We start from the raw sequence: 21,539 nt of genomic DNA, 5'->3' as shown, positions 1-21,539 counted from the left end.
CAGGAGCTGATGGCAGTCATTGCCCTACCAGTCCTGCGGCATCAATATCGTCAATTTAAAGACTGTCTACCACTGCAAGGGAGAAGAGGGAGCTTGTGCACATGGCAGGGATGTCATGAGTGGAGCTGGCTGGAGCCAGGGGTCAGACTAGATGGCCCGGGAGGCCCCTTCTGACCTGCTCTGTTTCTCTGTTTCTATGTAATACACCTAAGTAGCTTAGACATTATAGATGTCTGGATTAGTCAATCTGATTGCCTTTAGCAGAGCATTTCCTAATTGTAAGAATAATGCAACCAGCAGTCACAACAGCAGAATTGTTACAGCATTATTTGATGACTCCCTGCTCTCTTCCCTTCATGGAATGTAATGAATGCATCACAATGGTAACTATGACAAGTCCACTTTTCTCCCCCATTCAGCAGTCATAATAGATAACAAGACAGTAGAATGAAGAATGCACGCTTACCAACCACAGCGCAATATCTGCAGTAACGGAAGGCACAGAATAGAAGTGGCAAGCAATGTGGGGTTCCATTGTGGAAAACAGCTCTGATTATCAGTGACTTCAGGTCCACGAAATGCCAGAGTTTGGCTTTTGAGAAGATTTAACTCACTGGTTGTAACTAGGGTAGATAAGGTTTATAAATAGGGAAATTTCTGAATGGATTTTCAAGAAAGAAGGAAGACATGGACACTGAACTCTTATCTATTTGAAGTAGGGAATAGATTGGATAAATCTATTGACCCTGCCTTGATAACGCAATTGCTTCAACATGAAAAAAAAAGTTTAATTATTGATTTTTGTTGTTATAAACCACTCAAAACAGGCAGCATGAAATGGAAGGCTAAATATAGTTGCGAACATTGCTATTTTTAAACAGAGGACATTTAGGGAAGGTGATAAAAATACCAAACATTTTAAGACAATGCAGACCACCAGTTCTTGCCAGTTCTACTCTCACCTTCTTCAGTACTGTTTGCTGGTCATTTGGTCTGGTGTCTGGTTTGATATGAAGTGAAGTGTCTCTGCAGGGTATTTTTAAAAGGAAGGTGCCATGGTCTACACCTGCCTGGAAAGCCATGCTGCTCTGGATGATACCTTCTTTCAAACAAGCAGTCATTGCCCTACCATCCTGTAGTATCAATATGGTCAATCTGGGGACTGCCTATCACTGCAAGGGAGAAGGGGGAGCTTGCATATTTGCTTCATACGTCCCATCTACTCTCTACGGTCACTGGAGAGTCAGGAGCTTTCCAAAACAAAACCAAAAATGTTCAAAATATTAGTCAATCCACCCACCAATCCATGAAGGTTATAGGGGAAAATGTAATTATCTCTCACCAGAAGCTAGCATCTTTTCTGTATTTCATTGATATGTTGATTACAAGGATTCACTCAACCCATGCTTAAAAGCAACAAACCAAAAATTTTGGTGATTTGATTACAACAGAACTGAAGTGGCAGTGGGCAAGATTACATACTCATGCATGGAAAGCATGCATCAGGAGAAGGCAAAATCTGGGCCCAGCCAAACTTCCTTCCTGCCCATATAGTGTCATAAAAGGCACTCCATGATGTTAAGGCAACCCGAGCCTTAAGCAACTAATATGTTTTGAGGCAGACCCCCAAGTTTTAACCTGCTCCTTCAAGGGAGTACAACCCCATTCAGAGCAGGTTGGATTTCCGCCAGCCAATGAAGAAAACCACCCATTAAAAGCACCTCTGCCTTTTCTAGAGTAAGCGTTATCATCACCCAGTCCATTACCACAGTCAGGTACTGGTTTAGTATATCCACAGGCTCGCCTGATGAGGATGAAAATGAGAAACACAACTGTATGCCTATGCATTTATGGAAGTGCATTCCAAAACTCATCCCCAAAATGATCCTATTCAGTGCTTTCATTAGGATGCATGGGGTATAAGACAGAGTCCTTAATAACCACATGCTGGAGGGTGCACAGGGTCAACCAATACTTGTACTTTTCCACTGGCCACTAAAAATAAAGCACTTGGATTAAGTGATTCTTAGTTTTAAAGGGAAATCTTAATTTTCTTTTGTATTGTGTCTGCTCTCTAGATAGCCTTATTGAATGGGGTGAGGAAGCTGGCTATTATTATTTTTATTTATTCTGTTAGGATATTTTTATCCAATCCAAGATGAACCGTCTCTGGACAGCTTACAATATGATAAATACCTAATAAATACATCAATCAATAACAAGATAAAATGTGACTGAGTGATATCAATAAAAGCATAATTAAAATTAATTAAAATTTAAAATGTTGGGTAAATAAAAAGGTTTAGACCTGGCACCAAAAAGCATATAATGTCAGCACCAGGCGAACCTCTCTGGGGAGCACATTCCATAGACGGGGTACCACTGCAGAGAAAGCCCTCCTCTGGGTGTTCTCTCTCCTAACCTCCTTCAAGGAGGGTTCTTGGAGCAGGGCCTCTGCTGCAGATCTCAAGGTGTGGGAGGGCATATAGGGAAAAAGACATTCCTTCAGGTATCCTGGTCCCAAGCCATTTAGGGATTTATAGGTCAATACCCAGTGCTTTTTTTTTTTTTTTTTTTTTTGCCATAGAACACACCAGAACAGAGTTCTAGCACCTTTTTTCAATGGATTTTCCAAGTTTTAAAAGTAACTTTTGAAAATTTGATGTTCGGTCCATGTGGATTTGAATTGCCCTGTCGAGCGTAGCAGGTCAGCGGCAAACTCATTAAAACGGTGCGTGCAGGCTGCTTGTGTGTCAAATCCGATGCATGCGTACTTCATCAGCAGTGGTTGTGATGGCACTGCTCGGCTTGTGGCCCTGCTCAGCTTGTGGCGCTGCTCAGCTTGTGATTGGTCATGTGGTCGTGTGCTGAGTTCTTACTGTGGGCGGTGACTGTTATGTTTCATTACACAACTGATGTGTGTGGGTGTGTGTACAGTGATTGACTATGTGTGAAAGGTAAATAATCTCTTTATTTTAAAAAAACGTAGGTGAATTGAAAATCTTTTTTTCATTTTTAGTGTAAAAGTGTGACCCCAAATTTAAAAATGAAAAAAAATTACTAATTACTTCTCAACCACCGGTCCTGCTAATAAAAAGGTCAGAATATTAACAGACACAATGACAGAACACATAGATACTAAGAGCAGGGAAAGGAGTCGAGAAGATTTGTTGGACAAGAATTGGACAAAACTTTGGAATTTACTATGAACATTTGCCTTAAATACAATAAATTAAATTTATATTAAGAACTGAACATATATATATTTTAAATAAAAGATTAACAAGATATGAGTTCCAGCACCATTTTTCTTACAAAAAAAAGCACTGTCAATACCAACACCTTAAATTGGGCCTGGACTTCCATGGGGATCTAGTATAGCTGATAGAGGACCAGTGTTATATGAGAATAGTGACCAGCCCCTGACAGCGACCTGACAACTGTTTTGAACCAATTGAAGTATCAGGACCGTCTTCAAGGGCAGCCCCACATAGAGCACATTGAAATGGTCCAACCAGGAGGTTACCAGAGTGTGTGTCACCGTTGCCAGGCAGTGCTCATCCAGGTAAGGACGCAGCTGATGGATCAGCCAAAGCTGAAGGAAAGTACTCCTTGCCACTGCCCATATTAAGAAGAGAGCTTTTTCAGTGGTGGCACCCTCGTTCTTATTAGAGTATCTTATTGCATTACATTTACATCTCCCCTTTCTTCCACTTGCACAGAATGTGTAATGCAGGCTAGGCTGAGACTAACCCAAAGCTGCCCAGTGAACTTCATGGCTGAGTGTGTACTAGAACCTAGATCTTCTGGGGCAACACTCTAATCTCTACAGCACATTGGTTGTGTAATGACCTCCACTCAGCTGGTGCCATATTTATTTATTTATTTATTTGATGTATATCTCAGCATTGTCATTCAAAGAACGCAAAGTGATTCCTCCATTCAGTCTTATCTATGAGACAACAAGACTGTGAGTCAGAGTAGGCTAAGAGTCTGTGACTGGTCATCCAGTTACTCCATGATGGAGTGGGGACTAGAACCCCAGTCACCTGAGCCCCAGTCCTACACTCTTTTTCAGTGTTAGATGAAGACCCTTTCATTTTCTCAGCCTTTTTAAGCCTTCAGTTTACAAACTGTATTAGCATGTTTGGAGAACTTTGCATGGCAAAGTAGTGACTTTTACACTGGTTACTACTTTGGATTTATTCTGTTTTAAATGTATGCTTTTATGTTTTACTATATTGTTGGATTTTATGGTTTTAAGCTTTGCCTTCTAAACCACCAGAGTGCTTTGACTAACAAGCAATGTAGAAATGTAATACATCAATGAATAAAAAGTCTTAACTTATCTGGAGACCAGGGTCCACATATTACCCTATAACCATAGAGACAGATTCAAACCAACATTCATCCACAAAGCTTATTGGTTGTTACTGGGTCAGTCACTGTCCCACACCCTAATGTATTTTATCAGGTTGTTGCAGGATGAAATGGGTAGAGCAAGAACCATGTACTGTGCCTTGAATTCTTCGTAGGAAGAGTGAACCCAAACTCTGATCAACTACTATAAATAAAAATAGCTGGTGATCCCACAGCAACTGGTTGCATATTCTTTTTAACTGAGCACTAAGTCTGCTAGATAGGGACTGCAGGTGGCACAGTGGTTTAAACCGCTGTGCTGCTGGGCTGGTTGATCAAAAGGTCACCGGTTCGAATCTGCACAACGGGGTGAGTTTCCTTGCTCCGTCCCAGCTCCTGCCAACCTTGCAGTTCGAAAGCAGGCAAATGCAAGTAGATAAAAAGGTACCACTTCGGTGGGCAGGTAACAGCATTCCGTACTCTTCGGTGTTCAGTCATGCTGGCCACATGACCACAGAGACTGTCTGTGGACAAACACTGCCTCCCTCGGCTAGGAAACGGAGATGAGCACCGCCCCCTAGAGTCAGGCATGACTGGACTGAATGTCAAGGGGAAACCCTTACCTTTTAAGACTGCTAGATTCAATTTTCATGAACATTTTCCCCAAGTATTGCACTTACTTTATGTAATAGGAAAGCAAACCTTACCAGCCAAATGATGTTTGCTGCTGGTCAGATGGACAGTGGCAATGATTATGATATATTTCATGAAGTTCATAAAGCCTTAGTTTGGGCTGCAGGGCAACAGGGGAGGAAAGAAAAAGAAATTGGTGGGGGGGGGGGGCGGTTATGACACCCAATATGCCCCAGCCAGCAAAGTGTGTAGGATAAGTTGTACTCTTTAAAACACTTCTCTGAAAACCCTCCCCCCATTCCCAAGATGCAAAGGAACCTGTATTGAATGAAGCCAGAGCATTGGCTCAATGAGCTCACATTTGTCTCTCCAGGGCTTCAGACAGGAGTCTTTCCTAGTCCTACTTGGAGATGCCAGAAATTGAACCTGAGATCTTTTATATACCTTGTTTTGTTCTAATGCTGAGCTATAACCCTTCCATGTGGCAGAATTCTCTAATCATTCCTGTTCATTGTGCATAATATTGTTTCTTGATAGGGAGTCAAGGCACAAATTGCCTTAACAACAAGATGAAGGACAACAGAAAATAATCTAATACATTAATGTTTTAAATACTTGAAAAATGTGCAACTGATCCATTGGACAATCCAAATGGTGAATTGTCCAACATTTTTATGAATGGTCATCCAACAGCTTGGATTTTATTTTCATCCAATTCAGTGGAGGAAACTGTGCATTTCTATAGTTTGTTACCAACTTGATAAGTCAGTTTGAAAGAATTGTTTCTTTTCTGGATAAATAACTGCATTCTTAATGCCTTGCTCCTGCTGACAAATGTGCCGTGAGGAACCTGTTTCCCTCCCACCCAACAACAGTTAATTGACATCAGGGGGACTTGCCCACCACAATCACTTTTTTCTGCTCAGCTAGAACCCAAGTGTCCATCTCTGTGCATGTGATATGGAGATCATGTAAGGTCCCTAGGCTGCTCAAGCTTTTCATATGGTAAGTATGGTATAATGAAAGAGGCAGCACCGGTCTGTTTTAATTAATCAGCCATAACCTGTTTGGAACACTGATGCACCTTGGAAAAAGGCAGCTTTGCAGAAGCTTTCATTTTGCAATCATTAGATGGCTTTCCTCTGTGCATAGTCCACCTTGCAAATTACAACTTCAGCTGCAGCAGAATATCTATTAATCTGGCAGAGAGATGACGTTCCCAAATGGCCCTGGTGCTTTTTGTAAATCCCTGGCTATCTACCGATCCTCCTGGTGCTTTCTCTACGCAGGAGTGTGCCATGTGTTAATCAGGTCAATGATCATCCCACTGCTCCGGGGACATGACAACACCTATCAGAGCCACTGCCACTGGATCCTTCAGACCTGAGCACATTTTGTTGAACATCTGTCTTTTAAGCAACAGAGCTTTTGTACTTTTTCACTTAGTCCAGTCCCTCCCAAGGATTCCAGCTGATCTTTGCTTCTCTCTCCTTTCTCTAGACAGCAAGGAGTTCAACGGCAACAGTGAAAGACAGCCCAGGATGCATCTCTACCTGGAGGGTGCTGATTGAAAACTTAGATTGTCCTCCAAATAGCTGCTGATTTTTGAGACACTATTTCTTCCTGTTAGCTTTGGTGGAAGGGGAATTTCAATTAAGGTAAGTGCTGCGTTATCTGGTTGACTGCATTACTCTGAATTTTCTGCATTGAAAGTTCTAAATGAGTAAACTGACATTCTGCACTGCAGCAGCTCAGTCAGTTTGTTGTGTCAGGAAGAAAATCAGAGGGAGGAATACAGGGGCTTAATTTAGGAGAAGGATCCCAGAATAGAACTATTATCACAGAGGAATGTATGTTTGTTATTATGTGTAAAAGTACAAACTCCTAGAGAAAAATATTTGACAGTGCTTGAAATGTTTGGAATCTTACTGAATGAATTAAATTATCTATGGGAGATGGGCAGTTACAGGCACAGGCATACTGCATGTCAAGCATTATTATTATGATTATTATGACTATTATTACTACTACCAATCCTGCCACTACCACTGCCATCATTATCATTGACTGTTTGCCAGTCAAATAAAAACCTTACAGTTCAAGCCTTTCAAAGTCTTTTAACAGAAGCAGCAGAGGTGATTTAAATGCATGAGGGGAATATTTGTTCAGCATTCCAGGTTATAAATCGGTCTGAGGAAAAGATGACTTCTATCCACGAAATGCATATTTTGAGGGGGTTAAGCATACAGCATCTTCTGAAATGGTTTCCCTCTTGCAAGATTAGCAGCTGAATTGCAATGGAGGTAGGGGGTGAAAATTGCTTCTCATGCAGTCGGGAAATGAAATCTATAGTTGTCAGCAGTAATAAAGTGTGACGTGAATAGTCATTTTGATTAAAAGGCTGCGAACAGATAGAACAAAGAAAGCACGGTGGTGTGTTAAAAGAGAAAACTAAGCCGACAGCTGAGATATTTTATCTGAAAAGGGGCAAGGCAGGTGAAAGCAGACTGTCTTGAAAGATTAGCAATCTTTTAAAGGTCTTCAGATGCTTATAACTGAAACTGCTCTTAGCTGCCAGACTCATCATGGCAACAGTGGCAAATTCCAAGATGGGCTCAGTCCAGTCTTGTCAGTCTAAACTCTGAAAGTTTACAGCATCATGGGTGAGGAAAGCAGCTAGCTGTTTAGAAGTTTCTCACAATGTGGGGCCATGTCAAAGCCATTCCAAATTCACCTTTCTGTTGCTTTTAATATCCATTCCTTCACAAAGGATACTTGGGATGAATGAATGGTCTGTCATAGACTAGGAAAACCAATTCTGGAAGGTCTGTGCAAATGATGTAACATAATATTGCTTTACTTTTCAGTAAACACATCCACAAGGTTTGTTAAAAAGTGTTAACTATCCATAGAAGCATTATTATTATACAACCTGTTTAAGCACTGCACATCACATGTTTTGAGTGCCTCACATATCTTATTTCTGTAATCTTTACAGCTGTCCTCTGAAAAATGCAAGTGTATTAGCATCCATATCCTGTGGGAAGAAGTGGGGTGGGAGGAGAAAACATTAGCTTGCATTAGAAAACTTTGTGAGTTTATATGGCTGAAGTGAGATCTAAACCAGAGACTCCCTTGCTTGCCCTCTTACAATGAGTATCCACACATATCCCCTAAGAACTAATTATAACATCCCACACACAGAATGACACGCCACACATGCAAAGCAACTTGCACAGAATGTCTCGAGCACAGGTGCAAAAGTACTATTTTGCCTTGATGAATTGCCGTCCATCTACAATACTGTAGGGCATCCTTGCGCTCTGAAAAATAGATATATAAAACAATATTTTTAAGCACTGTTATATATCACAGCTATGATCCAGCTGAGATTTCATAGGGACTCTTAGAAGATGCTGTATACCGGGTAATGTATTTGCCCACCTAGCCCTGCAGCGTCTACCCTGATTGGTAGCAGCTCACCAGTTTGGCAGGCAGAGACTGTTACCATCACCTAGTATTTGTTATTATTATTTTATTTATTTTACTGGGAAATGCAAGGAATTGAACCTGGAAACCTCTGCATGAGCTCTGCAACTAAGCTACTATCTATGCTGCAGCCAATGATGGAATCCAGTGGGAAAAATGTAAGGATGACCTTAGGTCACAGTGAAAACAATTGATCAATGTAGGTTGAATCACATGTTATATATCCTTGGAGTTACCCACATAGTTCATCCATTTAATTAATGTGTGTGTGTGTGAGAGAGAGGGGGGGGGGGTCCTCCATCTGCTGTTTCTTCAGTTCCAATCTGGATGCAATTCCCCTTTTGCAATTCCCCTTTCACTTCCTTCACTATAAATCTATGTGTATTAAGTTATACAATGCATTCTTTTTTCCTTTATCAAAATGTACAAAGTATCCTACAAATAATATTAAAAAACTAAAGCATGTCTTTACAACACCATTCATTACACAAGCAGCATTAGTAGGGTGGCAGTAGGGAATACAAGACCTGTGTTCCAGAAGGTGGAAGGGGAATATAGTATGGCCCCATTGCGCTGTGCTAAACATCCAGCCCACCATCTGAAGAGACCCATTTGTCCCAACTCCTTCCTTCCTTCCCCTTTGCTTAGGGATGGGAGACAAAATTGTTTGGTTCAAAGCTAAGTGCAAACTTACCTGGTCCCATGCTTTTGAATCACTGTGAAAACCAAAACATTACCTCCCCTTTAAAATGTGCACTTCTTCCAACTTGGGAATGAAGTTGTTCACCCAGAAATCCATGCATTGATGAAGATAAGGCTTCCCAAAATGAGCAGAATAGGACATTTTGTGTGCAAACCTGCATGTATTTGGATACATATGTACTAACATGCACACATCTGTTCATGCAAATATTTTGAAGTATACTTTCTTTAATACTAAAATATGTTAATATTAATATTTAAAATATTATATTTTATTTTTTATCTCAAAGTTCAGAAAGAACCCAACTTAAGCTTGCAAAATAATAAACTAAGAAAACCCCTTCTTAACCATATTCTGATTATAACATGTTTCCCTTTTGTTATGACATGTTTCTCTTTTCTGGTTAGTAGCCATTGGTTTTCTCCCTACTACACTTTTATAGAATGTGGGACTGGTGGTCCTGGCGTGTTCCCTTCTCACCCAAGGGTTTCATTACCAAGAAAGCCCTTCTCACGCCTCATGTAGTTGTCACTTTTGAGGAAAGCCAAAGCAGGACCTCTCCAGCATGTCTTTAATGGATAGGTCCGTATGGGAGGAAGAAGGCTTGTTTTATGGCTAGGCTATTTAGACCTTCAGGGGAAATAATGCTCAGAGCAGTTCCTGGATCCATTTCGTGATGCAGTACAATGAAGCCATCATGATAAGGAAACCATGCTGCACTGCTACTTTGTATAAGCATGTGTATGTAAGAGAGAGAGAGAGAGAATGTATGCACATATTAATATAAACTTCCATATACCACATTTCAAATGTTGCTATCAGTTCAAAGTGATTCACATACAGTATATCAGTAATCAAGGAAGTTGCAGAATGGTAGGAAACTAAGACTGAGAGAAGATTGGGTTAACTAAAGCCCCTACCTTGTTCATAGATCACATACTGGGGTGGAAACACACAGCAGAAAACCCACAGGACTGCTCCATGTCTCTCCCTCCCAGTAACATGTACTTACGTCCAACTGATGTAATACAGTGAGATCTATATATCACATCCAGTATTAGAAGTAGCATTTCACTGAACACCAGTTGTTGAATACCAAGAACATGATTCGTAGGATTGTACTGTGTTGCTTGTAAACTTCCAAAGGCTGCAGGCTGGCCACAGAGTGAATAGACTAACTAGGCTTCTGCTCTGTTGCAGTAGGGTTCCTCTTATATAATATACTGTCTGCTCCTGTTAATATTCAACTGATATAGTTATAAAATGGCTATAGCAGCTTTCAAATGTTCTTCAAGATGAGTCACACATGAAGCTGGTCTCAATAATCAAAAAGGATTTTATTAAAACACAGGTAAAATGTCAAAGAATTGAGATGGAGAAATTCCTGAAACTTTACTGGGGAAACTCCTCATTGAGTGACAAAGTTTGTTGAGCTAACCCTCACTCACAGGATTGTTCTGAAAATGAAATGGGAGAACATTTTCATTACTGCTGCCAAGAGCTCTTTGAAGGAAAGTCAAGGAAAACATGTAGTATAACTCCACATCATACATTGTCATGATAATCTACAAAGAGTCACTGTGCTTTAGGTATTTAACAGTGCAATTTATTCATATTATATTTAGATAAATAATATTAAACATCTTGGCCTATCTTTCTTGGCTCAATAGTGATTCATCTTCTGACATCTGGTAGGCTGTGATTTCCCTCTCTTTACTGAATCAAGTTTCATAAACAATGGCTTTTCAGCAAAATTAGAACATATTAATATACACATGCAGCCCAGAAAAGTTAATCAAAGAAAATCATCCCCTGATATTTTAATCATCTTTCTAGACTTTGAAATAAATATTAGCCATCCATGGGTTGAATTACATAGTCATAAGCATTAGGTGGATGATTTTCCTTCATCATTGGGCAAGATACACAGACTAATTATATTAAGCCTACAGTGTAATGGTTAATAGTTCCTTAACCTTGCGTTGGTGTTCCAGAATTCAGAGCAATGTATGGTGCATCACACTCGAGGATTCAAGTAAATTGGTTTGGTGAAGGGTCTTTAGTGTAGCCTTGAGGACAAATGTCTCGTTCTATGTGAGGCTAATTGTGCTGCTTGTAATCATGCCATCTTTCCCCCTTTGTTTAATTACTGTCAGGAGTGGAAATGACATTGGGACTAAAGCTCACGGGAGATTTAACCATCCCTTCTGCCAGTGCAATCATAAATTGCTGCTCTCATAGCTGCAGGAGGGTTCCCCTCACCACCACATGCAAGTGAAGGTGGTGCTGGTTTCATTGCAATCATGGCAGGGAAGAAAAGCACATTGAAATCCCAATGTACTTCCCACTTATGTCCGTAATTAAATAAAGATGGTAGGGGGGAATGATTTTGATTGCGAGTGAAGCGATTAGCATCATGTGAACTTAGAGTCTGAATCATTGTTCATGGTCTAAGAATCTGTTTGCCTCACCTAACAGCGTGCAAGTTTGAAGGACTGACTAGCACGCAACTCTCCCGAGTGCATGCACGCTAGTAAGGGACTCAGTGAATATGCAGTCCATAGCCATGGATATGCATAGCCAATCCTTCCTTTTATGGGGTAAGGACTTTCCAAACTGGACCAATGAATGTGCAGAGATGGGAGAACTGGGGGTGCTTGTGGTCACTGAAATTTTCTGAATTTCACTTCAAGGCTTAGTTCAGCTTGCTCCCATTCTCTCTTGTGGCCTACATTGTGTGTTAACTTACACTTATGATAGGAAGGTGATACGTGTGCCCAACTTCCACTCTGTCTATTGTATCCTCAACCAAGTGACTGTACAAACTGAGAAGGCAGATTCAGCTATCAGAGCAACGAGCTGCCTTGCATTGCCCTTTACTGGTTTAAAATCTAGATTCCTGTGCATTTCTGGCTTCTCACAAATTGGAGAAGCAAAGGGACAATTTTAGTGTCCTATATATAGAAATGCAAAGGAAACAGTAGTGCCAGTTATGTTTTAATTAACTGTGTATTTGACTTAGCCTAGTGTCAGTACACTTGTCACAAAGCAACTTATAGAAGACTTACCTTCCTTTTCATTTTTTTAACCTGACTGGGCTACGTTGCTGTGTGATACGCTATGTGATAAGCTAAAGAAGGCTATGTGAAAGTAAAGCCAAAATTAGAGCACTGACATTTGGAAGTGTGCATATAGTGTGTGTATAACTCTTCTGAAATATTACCTTGCTAGAGTGTGAGCTGCTATGAGAGAAATGTTGCCAGAAGGCTCCTAAATCACGGGCAATTATCTTAAGAGCACATGTGTAGCTCTGATCTCTGTGCACTAAAGAGAAATGCCTGCCTCTTTAGTGCTAACTCTTTCGCCTTCCTTCCTTCCTTCCTTCCTTCCTTCCTTCCTTCCTTCCTTCCTTCCTTAGTCAAGCTTGCCCATGCTTTGCAAAGATTAACCTCTCAGAATAGTCCAAAGTCACCAACCCAAGGGGCAAGAAAATGCTGCCTAAGCCAAAGCAATGTCTCCCTTCTGTCCTTTGTGCCATCTTTTTTTAGAGATGAAGAAAAAATCATCAAGCCTAAGTGATTAATGTAGCAAACAGGACTGGATTAACGTTTATGCTAAGTAAGCTGGTGAGTAGGGTACTAATTTCCCTAGGGCACTTGCTGCAATTTAATTGCCAGAGAAGACTTCTCATTGTCCCTTTAGGCTCTTTTTAAACTTCCATAACTTAAAACACAGAAAGAATACTTTAAAACACTTGACTGTGCTCCTAAAGAACAATTACCCCACCCCTCTCTCCCACAACTCATAGATACATATTGTATTTTACTATGGGCCTCCTGAGACAGTCAATACTTTCAAGAGAGATCACCAAGCAACTATTTGTAAGCATTTATTAACTGTCCTTGTTGCACTTATCAGTCTTTGTAAGACAGATTTTAACTTTTCTTAGGTAAAACCCAGTGGAAGAGAAGGCTGCTTATTTAATTGCTCTATCTGTGAACTATGTTTGCTTTTTTTGGGGGGGGGGTTGTTTTGTTTTTGGGTGTTTGTTTGTTTTTTGATGCAAAACATATTGTCTGAGTAGAAATCACCCAATTCTATTGACATTCCCATTTTTCATTATTTTAAAGCAATTATTCTGTTTAATTTAGCCACAAATGCTTTTGCAGCCCAAAAAAAGAAAGTGCATCTTAGAGCCATAATATTATGTAGGCAGTTAGTCTGTATACTTCTGGCTCAGTGTATCCAGTAGATCAGAACCAATCTGGGGTGAGATACCTTTGTGTAAATGTGGTTATTGGAAATGGTCATGGCCAGCCCTTCCATTAGGCAGTCAGAGGAAGAAAACATGCTAGCAGATTAAGGCCATGGGCTTCCTCTCACCAGCAATAGGTTTCATCCAGAAAAGAGAGCTGACTGGTGAACATGCGATCATCCATGGTCAGAGTGAACACCACCTTTCCTCCCTCTTGAGATGAGGCTCAGTTGAAGAATGAGGAAACACGCACTTTAAGAGAGCTGCTGCCCTATTATTACCATCATTTCCATTATTATTATGAGTACATTGCATTTTTATTCCACCTTTTCCCCCTCTTGGAAGGAACACAAGGGGGTGTTCAAATAAACCAAACTAAATCTTTATAGAGGAAGGCTGCTTATATGCACCTTTGCGATATAGAATCAAACCCGCAGTGTCCCTGCTCCATTTGCCCAGAAACAACCAGAACTCTCAGCCAGGCTGCTTTTCCCTGGGAAAAGGCGGCAATCCCGGAGGCTTCATTATTCATAAGTTCCTTTCAGAGACAGAGGCTCTCTGGTACCTAGACTGCTGCAAGCACTAATCTCTTCTGGAATGCATCAGAGAGCCTCCTGTTATCTGCTCCTGCTTCTCGTTACATTTCTTGGCTTCCACAGTACTCCTCAATCGAGACATTGCATCCAGCACGCTGCTGGGCTGTGGTGAGCAGCCCCGACTAGATTTCCTGTTCTTGTGTCACAAGCCACACCCGGGATCTGTCATGGTTCATGTCACCCTGCTATTCGCAGTGATTCTTCAATCACTGGTATTTATTGTAACATTAGGCCATATCCCCTCTGCTGTTAACTGATATTTTTCTGAGCTTCAGAAGGAATGATTCAAAAGCTCATCTATCTTTAGTAAAGACAAATGTTGGCAAAGGGCTACAGTCCCATTCTAGTTAAAATATAAAAAACTCAGGTAGCACAGGTCTTCAGAAGTTCCTTGCTGTGGAAAGTTTCTATTCATGGGGGCTATTGGATGAGTTAATCATTTGTTGTCTTTCTCTGAACCTTCTTCAGGGATTTGAGTTAATGCTTTCCCACCACCTCCTCAACAAGTTTGGTGAGAAGATTAAATTAGCATTGTATACAGTCCAACCAGTCTGTATTTTGCCAAGGACTTGTTCCAGTTTCTATAAACAAGGACTAATCATTGTTATTTGTGATGGGTTGGGTTGTTTGTTTGATTGTTTGCAGTCTTCTTATACACAATCTGATTGTTAACATATTTATTTATCCAAATAGAAGTACATTTGCAGAAGAGAACTATTAATATCTCAGGGTTATACATAGCATATGTAACATAAAAAATAAATATATGAGCAACCCATCAGAGTTTGGGTTTGTGGGACTAAGAACTGTGAGGACTGTGAAATTCACCAGAACAGGGAATGGCTTAAATATGTAAGACTTTATTTCAATTGCAATAACTCATATTTGGATCATGGATTTTCAGTGTAGGGTAATCATGTTGATCATATCGATTTTTTGTAAATAAATCACAAATATTAAAACAGTTGAGAAAAAATGCAAAAGTCATAACAGAATTTTCCAACTATATTGGAAAATAAGTAAACTATTTTTCTGAACCACACATCACAGTTTTGAACCAAAGAGGTGCGATTTATTGGATTAAAGCAAGAATGGTCTAGGATGCCACCCACTAGAACGAAGCCCCTGAAATAGGCTCCAAGATGCCTATGCATTATTGGACTGCTACAGCAGATATACAGATATACTGCTATATCTCAGGATTATGCAGCTTCTGGATATAATGCGTTTATGCAATGAGCAGGGGCTAGACCCAATGAAATCAAGGAACAGTAAAGTGACTGATTTTGGGTTACTGCCATAGAAGGACACTTGTGCTATAATTAAAATTATCATTTCCTCCTCTGGTACAAAATAACTGAGTTAGGCTAGGTGCTTTATTTGTCGTTCCATCACAGACATCAAAGAGTTGTGGGGTACAATCTTTTGCATATTTAGCAAAAGTTGTAGACTCTCTTTTCCGTCTAAACCTTTAAAAAGGTGGAACATTGCAAGAATGGCACAATCTGCAAGGGTTTAGTAAAATCTTCATTATCTCACTATATTGCCACCCCAGCTGTGGCTGGTGTTAATCTTCTATAACTGCTGGAGAGTTGATCTTCTGCACTATATGTGTTTTTGTCCCTTGTGTTTTTCCAAAACATGATCCACGGTTCTGGCTGACATTTGGGGGAAGGGGGAAAGATGCAACTTTATGATACCACAGTGCAAGCATAGTAAGTAAAGGTAAAGGTTTCCCCTTGGCATTAAGTCCAGTCATGTCTGACTCTAGGGGGTGGTGCTTATCTCCGTTTCCTAGCCAAGAGAGCCAGCGTTTGTCCACAGACAGTTTCCGTGGTCATGTGGCCGGCATGGCTAAACACCGAAGTGCACAGAACACTGTTACCTGCCCACTGAAGCGGTACCTTTTTATCTACTTGCATTTGCATGCTTTCAAACTGCAAGGTTGACAGGAGCTAGGAAGGAGTAACGGGAACACACCTCGTTGTGCAGATTCGAACCAGTGACCTTTCGATCAACCAGCCCAGCAGCACAGTGGTTTAAACCACTGTGCCACCTGCATCCCTACAAGCATAGTACACTGGGTTTAATTGTTGGACATGTCTGAGGATAGTAGGCATAGAAAAATTGTCAATGTTAAAGATCAGAACCATTCCCTAAACTCCATCTTGGAACTCAGATGAACTCATATAGATCCACATACATGAAAATGCATATTTTTGAACATGAATGCTAGTCTGGGAACATATGGATTTTTCTCAAGGAGAAGGATATGTAAATGTTCATATTTGGAAGTGGAAGTGGGGAAAATGAGATTAAAAGTTTGCTTGTTTTTTATTAAATGTATAAACAGTGCCTGTAGACCTGCTAGTTATTCTTACGCATTCATAGTGGATGCAGTGGATGTGCAATATTAGCTTCTGCCCACAGACTGAACCTTACCCAACACCCATCTACCATAGAAATTTCCCACATTATTGATTCTTCTCTTTCTTTGTCTTCATTGTAGTACCTACTGGCACTATTTAATCACTTTTGATTATGTAAGTTAACGTTAAACTGTCTGAACAATCAGTTTGGCCTACCTGCCACTTTTTTCGACAGAGAAAACCCAAGCACAGCATGAGCACAGTCATGCATCAGAGATGTGCCAGTCCAGAGTAGGAGATATGGATACATGCATGAAAAATGGGCATCCATCTAAGTGTTTTACAGGACAATTTGAAATAGATAAAGAAAAGATTGGAATACATCTTGAAAATCTCTCTCTCTCTCTCTTTCTCTCTAGATGATGGTCATTTTTCCTATGCTTGTTATTTAAACTCATCACTTCAAGCATCCCAAAATTCCTGCAGGCATTATCTTCTGACAAACAATGGGATATTTTTTTTCTAGCACAAATGCTATGGAAAGGTCACTTATTTTAATCAACTCCCTTATCTCTCTAAAAAGTGGATGACATTTTTTGCCCTACTTCTGGCCAATAAGCATTCATATTTTGAATTAGAAAGTTACACACTTGAGTGTCTTCTGAAACATCACCTTTACAGAACAGAGCCAACTGTGATGATATGGCTTAATTCAGAGGAGATGCAAAGTTTATCTAATTGCCATTAGCTTGAGATGGGCTGTGGATGTTAAACATTTTCCTAAGTCAATACCACTTTAATAGGCAAATGGGGAATTTTAATTTTAACCATATATATGTGTATATGTGTGTGTGTGTGTGTATAAACGCACACACACACATATATTTGTATATATATAAGCTTCAATTTATAACATGCACTCATTGATGTACAAACACACCTAAATGTATATCAAATTCTGTAATAATTTCTAATTTCTTGCATAGGGAATTCACAAGAGAGACTGCATCTCAAGAGCTGATCATTTGTTACACATGTAAGATGTTCTAGATTCAGTTCCTAGCACTTTCAGTTAAACTCATGCAGTAGGATGGTGAAAGATCTCAGATTCTCAAGCCCTGTAGCATTTATTCTACCACAGCATACCAGAGGGAGCAGCTGTCCAGATGTTTTGGCTTCAGCTCCCAACATGACTGTACCACTTGCTGTACTGAAAGGAGTACCTGACAGTTAGGACCCCGAGGGTGTGGAATGGGCTTCCACAAGAGGTCGTTGAGGCCCCATCGGTGCGGGTATTCAAGGATAGGCTGGACATGCACATGGTGGGCATGTCATGTGTGGAGCCAACTGGAGCCGGAGGTCGGACTAGATGGCCCAGGAGGCCCCTTCTGACTCACTCTGTTTTTCTGTTTCTGTGAGTACCTCAAAGCTGAAGCTCAAAACAACTGGAGCTGTATATTCTCTTCCCTCTCCTGAAATAGACAAAACTGAGTCAGATGGACCATTCTTCTGAGTCAGGATAAGGCTGCTACATTTGTTAAATTCTGGCCTGTGTATTCTTTTAGACCACTTGAGATCAAGGTGAAGCTGTAATATTTTGCTTTTTCACCATGAGGGAAAAAATAGAGGCTACATTTTAAATCACATAGGTGGATATTTATGGGAAACTATTTCCAAGATCTGGATACCTATTATCCAGATCTTAATATCTGCTACAGTGAATCAGAAACAAGGTTACAGAAAAACAAGTGACATTCTGAAAGACAAGTTGCTGCCCCATACTCTCCAGTCAAAGTAAATGAGGACTTGCAGTTTTGAGAGAAAGAGACATTTATTCTACCCAAATGGCCTGCTGTCTGCAGAATTACCAGTTCCAGAGTGTCTTGGACATAGCAGGATAGAGGGCCAGTAGATGGTAAGAATGACATATAGTGATCACCAAGGACATGATCTGGGGGTAATAGAAGCCAGTGTTGTTCTAGAATTTACAGGCCCACAATTTATGTGAGTAAATATCTCCTTCCCAGACCAGGCTGCCACAAACAAGGTGCTAAGGAATATAGATACGTTAAAAGCAAAGGAAATGGAAATTAATGTAAAGGGAACTAGTCAATCACCCAGTAGTTTTATACATGATCTTCTGCAATCTGACACAGGCAACTGAGTAGATTTACGATACAAAATATTAAACTATTGCAAAAGAGAAAATCTCTCTGTGACAATTTGTACTGAAGAATCATGGCATGTGTTCACTCCAAAAGTGATGTTTGGGCCCTGGAAAAGTGTAATGTGTAAACTATGTGGGCAACACACAGACACAACTGTATGGGGGCATCTCAGTGTCCAGAAATAATAAGCAGTATATCTATGGTATTTATTAAACTATTTCATACTTATCAATAGATTGCAGGATGGATACAATCACTAAAATAAGTTCAACAACAAAAATTATAATTCATAATCCTATCTATAAAATCAACTATTACCTGCTTTAAGCATTTGTTTGGTGGAAAGGCAGAATATCAATTAGAAGAAAAGAAAGATCAATTCTTATTCATAATTCATAATTCATGACCAATCTATGAACAAGGAAAAGCAAAAACAGGTCTTTACATGGTACTGAAATGAGACCAACTTTAGACCCTCCTGATCCTCCAGGAGGATGTCACTCATGATGGGGCAACATCATGGACATACCATACAATGATAGAATGCGAAGGAGACTCCCCTTAGGAGGCTGTAATACACAGGCAGGTATATATAGGTACAAAGTGTTAATTCCATCTCACTTCCTGGTCAGTGATCTTTTGTGCCCCATTCTCTCAGCCATACTGCAAATTCATTCCTGGGTCTTAGATGGAGCCCTCTAGCCATGGCAATCGTGCATGCAGAGCCCACTTGTGCTTGCAGTTCCTGGTCTAACAAGAGACTGTGCTGCAACCTGTTTCCATGTGTAGATTGCCCTTGACTAGGGTGATAAGGTGTTGGAAAAACTAAAACGTCATTAATCAGTATTCCATGCTGCTTAGTCATAGTGTTGCTCAAATGTACAATGCCCACTGCTTGAGCTGTATTCATCTGTTCATTTTTAACGTGAACAGTTAATACTTATTGAGTATATCGAAGGAAAGTGAGTTAATCTTCTATTATTCCCTGCACCTTAGTATCTCCAGTACTCCTCTGAGTTGGGAAAAAGAAAAATGGAACTACAACTTGCAGTGTGATCCCAAACTGAAGATATAATTACTCCTAAGTAATCGCCACAATGAGAGCCACTGTGATGTGGTGGACCTGGGAACCAGGTAACCTGGGTTCTAGTCCGCACTCAGCCATGGAGCTCACTGGGAGACTTTGGGCCAGTCACAGACTCTCAGCCCACAGACTCTCACAGGGTTGTTGTTGTGGGGATAAGATTGAAAAGAGAAGGAGAAAGTGTATGCCATCTTGTGTTCCTGGGAAAAGGTGGGATATAAATGTAATAAATAAAATAGAATAAAATTCAGGTTGTTTCAGATCAGAGAGCACAGGACTGAAGTCCTTAATCAACTTGGACAGCAACAAGTTGAAGGTTTGAAAATATTAAAATATTGATCTGAGGTGCTATTTCGTGGCACAGACTGATGTACAAACTTTGTAGACAACAAAGCTATATGTAGTGATGACCCAAATCTGCATTATGAAAACTGCCTACCTCTTATCTTAGACAGCATGAGGAAGAGCAGAAAGAATGGCACAGACTCCATGTTTTCTCCATTCAAGCCATAAACATACCTACAGACAAATCCTGAACAGCTATGTATAGCTTCCATATAGCCTGAAATGCCTGATCCTGCCTAATCTTGGAAGCTAAGTAGGGTCAGGGCTGGTTGAATTCTGGATGGGTGACTTAATGTTGTGAACCACCTGGAAAGCTTCATCTATGGCAGCAGTACAGAAAAGTAATGAATAACAATAATATGTACTGCAATGAAATAATGGAACATCAGTAAATAAAGGGAGCATATCTGAAGTTTCTCAGAATTGTTTGTGGTTACAGGTAATGTGCCCATTCAAAATAATTGTTCTGCTTTCACCCAAATGAATTAAGATGTATCTGATCTCTTCTGTGTCTATTATATAATACGGCAGGTGCTCTTTTCCTGTTGCATTCTGGTGAAAATGATCCAAAATTCGCATAATGACACTGTCCTCTTTTTATTCTCATATTAGCAGAAAGATGATCTTTTTTTCAAAAAAACATCATGAAAACCAAATAAAAGTATTTGTGTTCAGGAGGATGTCCTTCCTTCTGATGGCTAAGAAGACTCTAGAGCAAGAATTGTAGTTCTTGCACATGCAGAAGGGAACTTCTTGCATCAAATAGGTTTGGTTCTGCAGACAAATTATACCTTTAAAGGGGAAAGAAGGAAATCTCAAATTCAGAAGATGGAAACAATGTTTTAAATACTGTGTCAGGATAAACTACACATATACAAATATTAATACATCACAAATATAATGTCTTTTACTAGGTTCAGTGCTTCTCAAGGTAAGGAAGCCCATAAGACCAAGAGAAATACTGTCATTAGGATCTGGGAATAAACATAATACAAAGATAATAAATATTTTTTTCCAGAAATGAAAATAAAAGAAGGAAACACTGTATTGTTCAGAGTCAGTCCTTTCAGAAAGCTAATTAGATATTATGATATTCCTTTTGAATTCTATAAAACGATTTAAAGTTCTTTTGAGGGGATGTTATTAATAGAATTATACAGTGAAAACACACATTATTAAGTGAAGAGAGCTCTTTGGCAGCTTTACTGCATCTTAAATAAAATGTTTAAAACACATCCCTGTGCTAAAGCATCAGCACACAATTACAGTACACTTACAATAGTTTGTTTGGGTAAAACCAAAACAAAACAAAAATGATCTCCCAACAGATAAGGATTTCTGTCTATACTTGCGTTCCAAGAATGTCTGAATGTTGTGGTTGTTGTGGGAGCTGTTCAAAGGCCTAAAGAAGTACCATAGCTTATTGGTACAACATTCATGTCCTTATCAGCATGAGGGATTGCAATGCTAAAGTAAGAAGTTGAAAGTTAACTGCAGTAACAGGCAAGTTTGGCCTTGAAGTACAAAATGAAGCAGGG

The sequence above is a fragment of the Varanus komodoensis genome, unplaced genomic scaffold (genome assembly GCF_004798865.1).
Source record: "Varanus komodoensis strain SLA01 unplaced genomic scaffold, ASM479886v1 scaffold17, whole genome shotgun sequence".
NCBI classification, from domain to species: Eukaryota; Metazoa; Chordata; class Lepidosauria; order Squamata; family Varanidae; genus Varanus; species Varanus komodoensis.
This window is presented reverse-complemented; position numbering follows the sequence as displayed.